This window comes from Cavia porcellus, unplaced genomic scaffold (assembly GCF_034190915.1).
Source record: "Cavia porcellus strain 051 isolate PalLab524CR breed Dunkin Hartley unplaced genomic scaffold, mCavPor4.1 scaffold_31, whole genome shotgun sequence".
Lineage (NCBI taxonomy): Eukaryota > Metazoa > Chordata > Mammalia > Rodentia > Caviidae > Cavia > Cavia porcellus.
Window position 1 is genome coordinate 11,785,108 of NW_026947514.1, and position 9,107 is coordinate 11,794,214.

At 49.3% G+C, this 9,107-nt stretch overlaps 2 pseudogenes; both read right to left on the reverse strand.

The window, feature by feature from the left end:
* Positions 1 to 323: 323 nt before the first annotated feature.
* LOC101787144 (large ribosomal subunit protein uL15-like) lies at positions 324 to 2,984 on the reverse strand (annotated as a pseudogene).
* Positions 2,985 to 7,774: 4,790 nt separating this feature from the next.
* Positions 7,775 to 8,824, reverse strand: LOC100720298 (B1 bradykinin receptor-like; annotated as a pseudogene).
* Positions 8,825 to 9,107: the final 283 nt, after the last annotated feature.

Consider the following 9,107-nt stretch of genomic DNA (forward strand, 5'->3'; position numbering starts at 1 on the left):
GAGATTATTTCTAGTTTGAATTCCTTTAAATCTTCCCAGAGTTGCTTCTTTATTTCAGTTGCTATTATGTCCCATATTTCAGGTTATGGCATATATTTTCTTCTATGTACATAGGTCATAATGTTTCTTCGGATGGGCTGGAGTTTTGAGATTGTAATTTCATCTTTCGTTTTGTCATTTTCCTATATTTCTGTGTTTCAAGTGCTATTCCAAGGCTTCCTCAGGGTGTGTTGGAAATCCTCTTCTATGCTCTCAGCTCCTGAGACTCTGGCCACCCAGTTCGTCAGATTGAGAGAGGGACACTTGGGGTGGGACAGGCCGGGTCATGATCCAGCAAGCTGGTCCAGTACAACAGGAAGCCTCGTTGTTCCCTGTCCGGGGCCAACGGAGAGTCCCGAGCTAGCTAGGTGCAGGGTAAGGTGCAGGGGGGCGGGCACTTATCCCATGCTGCTCAGCCTCTGGAACCGAAGGTGCTCTCTTGCTTAGAACTCCAGAGTCCACCAACTATGTCCAGGAGCAGGGAGGCCTTTGCAGTCCTGCTCAGAACCTGCCGGGTTGGTTCAGTGCACCTGGAACCCACAAAGTTCCATGTCCAGGGCTGAGTGAGGGTCCCAAACTTGCTGGGCTCGGGGTAAAGTGTGGGGGCACTCACTCCAGGCTGCGTAGCCTCTGGAACTGATGGTGTCTGCTTGCTTGCTTAGAACTCCAGAGTCTGCCAAGCAAGGTAGGGAGCAGGGAAGCCATTGCAGCCCGCTCAGGACCGGCCACGTTTGTCCAGTGCACCCAGAAGCCACCAAGTTCCCTGTCTAGATGCAGTGTCTTGAGGGATGTCTCAAATTCCTCTTGGCCAGATCTCATCCTCCATCTTCCTTCCTCTTCTTTGCTCTCCTCCATTCATTTTCTCCCCCTTTCTTTTGTTAGGTCCAAGCCCTACTGGGTCTGCCTGGCTTAGAGACACGAAGCAGTGGTGCTTTATGTGGATGGAAGATTTGGAGGAAAAAAGCAAGCTTAGTCTTCCATCCTGTACTTGGAATTGTGTCAGAGCTCAGAAGGCAACCCCAAAAGCTGTTCCTGTTTGTAAAGTCATGGAGTACAGGAAATGCAGCTTGGGAATCTGGGCAGCCTCAGTAGCAAGTAGACTGAATGGATTTGCTTCAGTGTTTCCCTGGCCTAAGCCTCCTTTATCTGTACTTCTTTTGTTGAAGTGAGCAATGTCAGAGGATTGCTCTTCTCAATGAAGTGGAGAGTGGTCCTGGGTAATAAAGAGAATTCTGGACACTAAACATTGGCCCATAAGCTGAGTACCTATTCTAGAGTACAAATGTATGGATTGTTTCAGCCCAGCATGGCAGAGAAATGATCTGAGAATGAGGTTATTAGAGTGCCTTTATGATGGTCAGGTAAGGGATGCACAGGGTGTTTTCTTCTGATGAATGCTTTGTAATTATCCTTGTGAAATAGCATTTTCCTGAGCATTGCAATGACTGATAAATCTTGAGTTATCAAGTGCTTCATCTTTTAGGTTGGTAAGGAAAATATTTGCCTGGAAAGGCTGAAAATGTCATAATAAAGGGGGTATCCTAGCATGGGAAGTTACGTTTCACAACTTCATTCAAACATAGAATTAACACATTTAATAAAGCATTAGTTATACATGGGAACAACCTTCTCTTTCTTTTGCTTTCTGCCAGTCTTTTTTCCTTATTCTTCTCCCTCTCTCACCCATCTGCAATTTACAGACCTCTGCCTTTGGGATCCAGACCCAGCAGCACATGGCTTACATTTATTTGTTTGCCAAATCTGGAAACACAAAGCATATGTAAAGCATTGCTTTTTTTCAGAAAACATTTTGCTTTTCCAAGTGTGAACTTTAATTGCATCTTCATAATACAAATAGAATTTAGATTTGGGGATTATTTGTGGTTGGAATTTGGATAATTAAAGAGCCATTCAATAACTGTGTTCCACAGAATTTATTATCAGCAAGTGAATTTTCCAACTGATAATAGTTGTGCCTGTGGCACTTGCCTGCAATCCCTGCACTCAAGAGGCTGAGGCAGGAAGATCAATGTGAGTTTATGGCCAGTCTGAACTGGATAGTGGTACCCTGTCTCAAAATGACCTAAAATAAATAAAAAAATAAATTGAGCATAGTGGTGAGAGAATTAGTCGTCTCTATTGTGTGAATAAGTTTAATGACACAGGGAGTGCTTTTTTATTTCCTTAGTTATATTCAGGATGTTTTTCAACCTGACTACTTTCTGAAGGACAGAGACTAAATAATCCCTATTTTATCATTTAGGCACAGCAGAGCCACAAAAGGATTCAAGAAATTTGAATATTCTCCAGTTCCCCCCTTTGCAGCAAGCCTCTTTTTTTTGAACCTGATCCTTTGTTAGCATTTTAATGAGCCCCCCATCCTGAGGTTTCCAGCCACCCTGACACAGCCCTCCCCACCCCTTAGCCTTCTCCTGAGCTCTTCTGCTGAGGAATCTGGCCTGCACCACGCCAGGCTGCCTGGGAGCCTTCCCTTCCTGGAGCTTTGCAGCAGCCGGATCGCACTGCATCAGTGGTGGGAGCTGCTCCAGCCTCGCTGTGGGCAGCCTGTACTCGTGTTTGCTCACTGGCCAGTGTTTACCGAGGTCGGACAGAAGCTCTGGTTCCTCTTTACGTGGAAATGCCTCATCCAGCCTTCCCAATGTGACCTGGGTGATATTTGTTGAAGTCGGTCCTGTGGTGATACGGCCTCCAGCCTTTCCCGGCCTCCAGGTGCTTCCTGTGCTTCCTGATGTGGCCCTGGCCATGGCCCACATGGCCCTAAATCTTCTGGGTCCTTCTCAGTCTGGACGGCTGTCAGCGGCTGGGAGGCAAGAGCAGTCGGGCCTCCTAACCCACTATGACTGGCATCTGAGTGTCCGGCCATCTTTCTTGAACTGTCACGGGCTCTACCATGTGTGTCTGGCACAGGCCACAGTCACCTCCATGAGCGCCAACTTTGTGCTGCTGTGCTACAGGCTCTGAGAGCACTGGTTGAATTTCTGAGTTTAAAGAAACCTTCCACAGTAGGAACATATAATGTACCTCAGAGTGCCCTTTGGAAAAGTTCTCTTGGTGTTATTGTAATTTTATTTTAATAAAAATATTCTTCATTCTTTTAGAAACGGCAGGTGTTGGAGAATTGTTTGTCATAGAATTTACTCCTTTTCATTCTCTGATTTCACCTCATTTTATTAACCTTTTGTCTTCATGTGTAAAAATAGAGGAGAAACAAAAACACTAGTCTATCAATTCATAGAAGTTGTTTTATTTTGGTCACTGATTTTCAAGCTCATTGAAACTAGAGATGTGGTTTATCTCTTAATAGAAAGGATTTTAGAGAATTGACCCAAAGCCAACACAGGCAGTCTCAGGGGCCAGTGACACAGCGGAGAGGCCCGCGCTGCTGCTGAAACAGGTCTTCTGAGGAATAAGAACTGAGGCGGGCTGCTTCCCAGGGTCCTCTTCCTCCTGGACTCATTTATTTTGTTGTTCCTTAAGGTGTGTAGAAGGAAGCTGTCCTAGAAGTTCATGTTAGAAATGTGACACTGCCTCCTGTCACTCTGCCCATTGTTATTTCTCTGTGCCCAACAAGTGCTCCCCAGCTTACAGAGGGGTCCCATCCCCTAAACCCAGTGAAAACTGACAATGTGGTACCTTCATTTCTTACAGATTCTTTCCCGAGTCTCCTAGATCACCTGCTGGTTTGCACTGAAGTTTCAGTGCTCAGTGTTCAGGGAGGAGCCGTCCCTGGACAGCTTCCCTCCTGCTCCTCAGCACATGCCTGACTCATCTCCAGAGACCAAAGTCCTTGCCTGTGGCTAGTGCCACATGAGGGAGTTGCCCTGGGCTGGGAACTGGAGGGGCCTGACCTGCTCATTCCCAGGATGGACACTGTGGTGGGTAGTGGGGCCAGGGTACGACAGAGGCTGACTCCTTCAGCAGGAACATCCGAAAGGACAGAAGGCCACTGACCATGTGATTTCAAGGCCAAGAGCAGGCCCAATGGTGACAGTAGATCAGGGATTGCATTGCCACTTGCCACATTGTAGAGAAAAGCTTCTTCTCAGCTTGGAACTGGAACAGAATTGCGGGAGGACCCTGTGTAAGCTCATCCCTTCAGCCCACATGTGAGTGCCTCAGGTGTGGTGTTGGCTCGGATAAAAAGGTGGACCTTGCCAGGTGACTCCGTTTCCCAGATCCACGGGCAGCACAGCGTGCCCTTCTCCAATGGCGCTGGTGCTGTGAACCAAGGAGAGGATCTCTGCCTCTGCAGAGGACCAGCTGACCTTCCCCACAGCAGGTTGCCCAGATCCTCTTCACTGTGGGCTGTGTGCTGGGCTCTGGCACTTGTCCTGCCCCCATGTATCTGATGCCTGATTTGGCTGAGTCCCTGCCTACAGTGTGAGCTGAACTGCAGGCTCATGAGCTGTGCTCTCTGCATTCTCAAGCAGCACATTCTCCCTGAACATGGGGTTGCTTTTTGAAATCTGACGCCAGGGTTTTTCTGGTCCAGAGGCTAGATGTAGAGGGAGAAATAAGACAGCTATGCTCAGGTCCATTCCTGTAGTGCAGGGCAGTGGTTTCTCTCCCAGCCCAGCTCTCTATTCCAGCCTGTTCCTGCTTCTGCCTCTCAGGCCCTGGAAGTCACACTGCTTTGGAGTCAGACCAGCCTGATGTATGCAGCCTCTGTCTTTTTGGGAAAATCTGCTTCAGGGCGTGGGGCCACAGAGCATTGAAATCAAATGAGATGCGGGAGGAAGGCCTTTGCAGTGCATGCTGAGGTCCTCCCTGTGGGTGCCTGTGTGTGTCCCAGGACCTTCTATGAGCTGGATTGTGAGTGGAGGAGCTGCAGGACATCGGGGTTGCAGACCCAACTGCTTCCTCTTGCCTAGCAGGTACCATAATTGCAAGAGGTACCTTGTCCACATGGGGGTGCAAACACACAGCACCTAAAGGACCGTGCCCTGGAGCTCCAGAAGCCCAGCTGCAAGGGGCCAGCAGGGGTCCCCTCCTGTTAGCTGTGCTCTTGGCCCCTATAAAGTGTCCTGCCTAGTAGAAGCCACCATTATATCTGCTGGATGAGTGAATACAGGTCGGGGTTGCTAGATCTTCCTCATGTCCTGGAGAAGCTTGGATCCCTGTCATTTCAGTATTGGAATGAACTCTAATGCAGCTTCTGAGCACCATGTGGTCCAGGGTAAGCACATGTGCAGGCTGGTGCTGCTGGTGGGCCCAAGTGCAGGTGTTTGAAGCCTGCTCTGCTCTCCAGGAAACCCCTATGCCCAGAGCTCTGGTCCTGGGTCTCCCCTGAGTACCTGGTGGCCCTGCATCTCAGGCTATCACAGGCTCCACGAGTGCTGGCCTCTTCTCCCTGTCTGGGATGAATCTGGGCCTCTGTGGTTCTCCCTGAGGACCAGTCCCTCTGTGCAGGTGTGGGGCTGCCCGTTGGCTCCCAGTAAGTGTATTGGGCTCTTCTAACTGTACCTCCTAATCCCTGTGCATTGAACTGACACTGGACCTGACCTCCCTATCTCTTCCCTGTGTTCCTGACTGTCTCTGACTCTGGGGGTGCACAGCCCACTCCCCAGATGACCATGCTGTTCCTTGATCTCATCATCTCCCACACCCCTTGCCGTCCCTCTGCATCGTCCACCCAGTCCCATGGATACACTTGACCTTGTCATCACGCAGAGTGACTCTGCATCTGGCAGGTCCCACTCAGACTTTCCTGCCCTGCAGCTGCAAGGCTCTATCCTGCTGGTCACCCTGCATCCTCCTCATATGCCTGCCCTCCAGCCCCGAGCTCTCCATACACGGCTGGTTCTTCCCCTTCCTCTCTCTCCTCCCTCCTGACCTACACACCTGCCTGGCCCTGTGTCTGGCTGGCTTCTGTGTCTGGAATACACCTCTCCCACTTTCTAGGTCGGTTCTCACTTTTTCAGGTTGGGTTATAGCTGGCCTCTCTGGAAGCCTAAGTGTCCCCCTTGGCTGCCCACACAGGGCCCCTTCTCTGTGCTCACAACCCCTGTGTCACCTGTCCTGTGATTCTCTCCTAACAATTCTTCCTGTTACATGAGCTCAAGGAAAGCCAATGTTAAGGGCTTCCTGGGCACCTGGTGAGAAGGAAGGCGCCCACCAGCCAGTGTTCAATAAGAACGCTCTCCCCTGCTTTGCTCTGAGAAGCCTTCAGCCCTCCAGCCCTGGGTTCTGGGCACCTGCACCCCTTCCTTCCCTCTCCCAGGCCAAGCTTCCACCATTGCTGAGACGCCTCCAGCTGTGCCCTTCATGGTGCCTCTCTGCCCTGAGTGCTCCCTGCTGGAACTTTCGGGGTGCTTTTGTGGCCTCTCAGTTCTTTCTCAGAATTACTTAGAGGCTGGAAGCTCCTTGGAAACAGGGTCTCTGCCAATCCACCTCTCACTCCTGGCTGTCAACCTAGAATTTTTTAGACCAATGAAATTGTAACAGAGCCTCTTAGTGGATGTGAGGAGTAGTTTCCCTTGAAGCTGGAACAGATCCCTACAAACTCAATAGCTTAAAGTAACACCAAATTTATTCTCTTCAGTTGTGGAGATAGAGATCATGTCAGGGTGTCAGTTGCTGGTTGTCCTGGAAGCTTCAGGGAGAATCAGGTGTCACATCTTTTTCTGCCACTAGAGGGCGCGTGAAAACTATGACCCTTGGCCACTTCCCTGTGTCATGCAGACCTGCGCTTCTGTCCTGAGTCTGTGTTTCCTGCTGCCTTCTTTTTTTTTTTTTTTTTTTTTAATTTTTATTTAAGGAGAAAAGAAAAGAAAGAAAAAAAAACAGTGAAGGGGTACAAGTTATACAGATTTACAGAATAAAAAATGCGCAGTAGGAAATCACTAGTTAATGGATTACATATTGCCATCTTAGAAATAATTGTTCAAGTCACAAAATTAAAGCTTGTAGAGTGGACATTCCAACAATGATACTGCAAACAGTTCTGTTCAATGATCCAATAAAACTCTGTGATATCATTTTCTATCTTATACATTTAAACATACATGCAGTTATATAGTTTAGAGCACTTTCTTTTCCTCTCTTTTGTACAGTGACTATTACACATTTTGGGTTTCATTGCTCCCACGGTTCTTATTGCTTTTTTGGAAGAGAGTAAAACCAAATGTGACATAACAGAACAGAATCGGTCAATTCAAAAGGGTGGACATAATAGATAATATAAAAACATAGTACAAGGTGATCAACAATGGTTGCCATAATGCCTCCCGCTATTTCTAATAGAATTGCCTATATCATTAGTTGTAATACAATTGAACAAAACCGTAAAGAATAAAACCGACAAAACCAAAACATTGGAGATATTGTAGGTCTTCAAAAGTAGATAAAAGTCAACGAGAATGGGCGTTATAATGAATCTCATTATCTTCTCAGCTGATGCCTGAACTTTCGAACCTGATACTATCCAGCAAAACAGCCTTCTTATAAGGATCCTCCTGATCTCATTGGTCCCCGAATAACCCAGAATCATCTCCACATCTGGAAGTCCATATAGTCCGCCTTACCCCATAAGGTACACTCACAGGCACCAGGGCCAGATCCTGGCTATCTTGGTGGCTGTCATTCAGCCTTGTAGTGTTTACAATGTTGAAAGAAGCAACAAGAAGTCAAGCTTCCTGGGTCACTGCTGTTTTATCTCCTCCAGAAAAGCTGGTTGCATTCTTTCCTGTGGGATCAGGTCATGGGAGGGAGACTTCTACACCTGTGCTGTGTATAAATATCCCAGATCATTGGTCCTGATGAGGAGGCCCACAAAAACACAGATCACGGGGTCCACACACCTGTTGGTGACAGCAAAGAAGTAGGTCAGCTGCAGGCCCAGGTCGGTGCCCTCCTCCCAGAGCAGCCCTGGAAGGTGAAGAAGTGGTAGGGGCCAGCAGAGCAGGAAGGCAACCACCAGCATGGAGATCAGCGCTGTGGCCCTGCCGCCCTGGGGACCTCCACACTAGCTCCTGCTCACCTCTTCCCAACAATGCAGTGAGGCCAGGAGGTGGTAGTTGAGGCAGAAGATGGCAGCCAGCGGGAGGAGGAAGCCGAGGACATTTAACTCCACCATCCTCGCAAAGTGCCAGGCCTGGGGGGGAACAGCAGGATGAGGGCAGAGACATTCAGATCAGGGAGGGCTTTGATGGAGCCAGCAGGCATGTGGGGGTGCTCAAGAGGGCCCTGCCACCCAGATGAGCAGGCAGATGGCCTGGGCGTGCCACTGCCGCTGGCCCCTCAAGCTGACCCTGGGTTGCACCAGCACCCTGTACCTGTCCTGGCTGATGGCCGCCACCACGGAGATGCTGATGAACAGGTGGGCCTTGATGGCCCCATTGATGACACTGCACAGGATGGCTCCGAAGGGCCAGTGGAATCTGCTCCACATGTTCTGTGCCCAGAAGGGCAGGCCCAAGACAGACATGAGGTCAGAGGCCGCCACATTGGCCAGGTAGATTTCTGCCACCTTCAGGCTCTGCTGGGACAGCAAAAGGAGGGACAGGACCAAGATGTTTCCCAAGAGGCAAAAAATGCAGAAGATGATTTAAAATGTTGGTAAAACTCTGTACAGCACATCCCAGGCTTCAGAAGCATCACCTGATGCGGTGTTGGGCTGGGCCGGACTTTCATTGGACACCTGGAGCTCCAGGAACGTGTGGAACTCCGCTGTAGTGACAAGTGTGTAGGGTAACAGGAGGTGGAACCTATGGCTCTGCTCAAGTTCAGCCTGGCCTGACCAATAAAGTTTTATTGCCACAGCCATGCCCATCAGGTACACACTGCCAAGGCCTGCTATTTCATGGTACACTGACAGTGTGTACATAGTATTTTCCAAGATAAAACACATAGGACGGCAGCCCCAGCTTGTGGCAATCTGTGTCCCTGCAGGCAGAAGACGAAGATGTGGCTGAGACCTCGGGAGAGAACTGTCACCAAGGGCTGTGCCAGCAGGGTGCTCGGGGTGGGGCATGGTGGAGAGTTTCCAGAACAAGAATATTCTTCTGCTTGGCTTGAAACACTTGAATGCTGGAACAGCAAGTAACCCT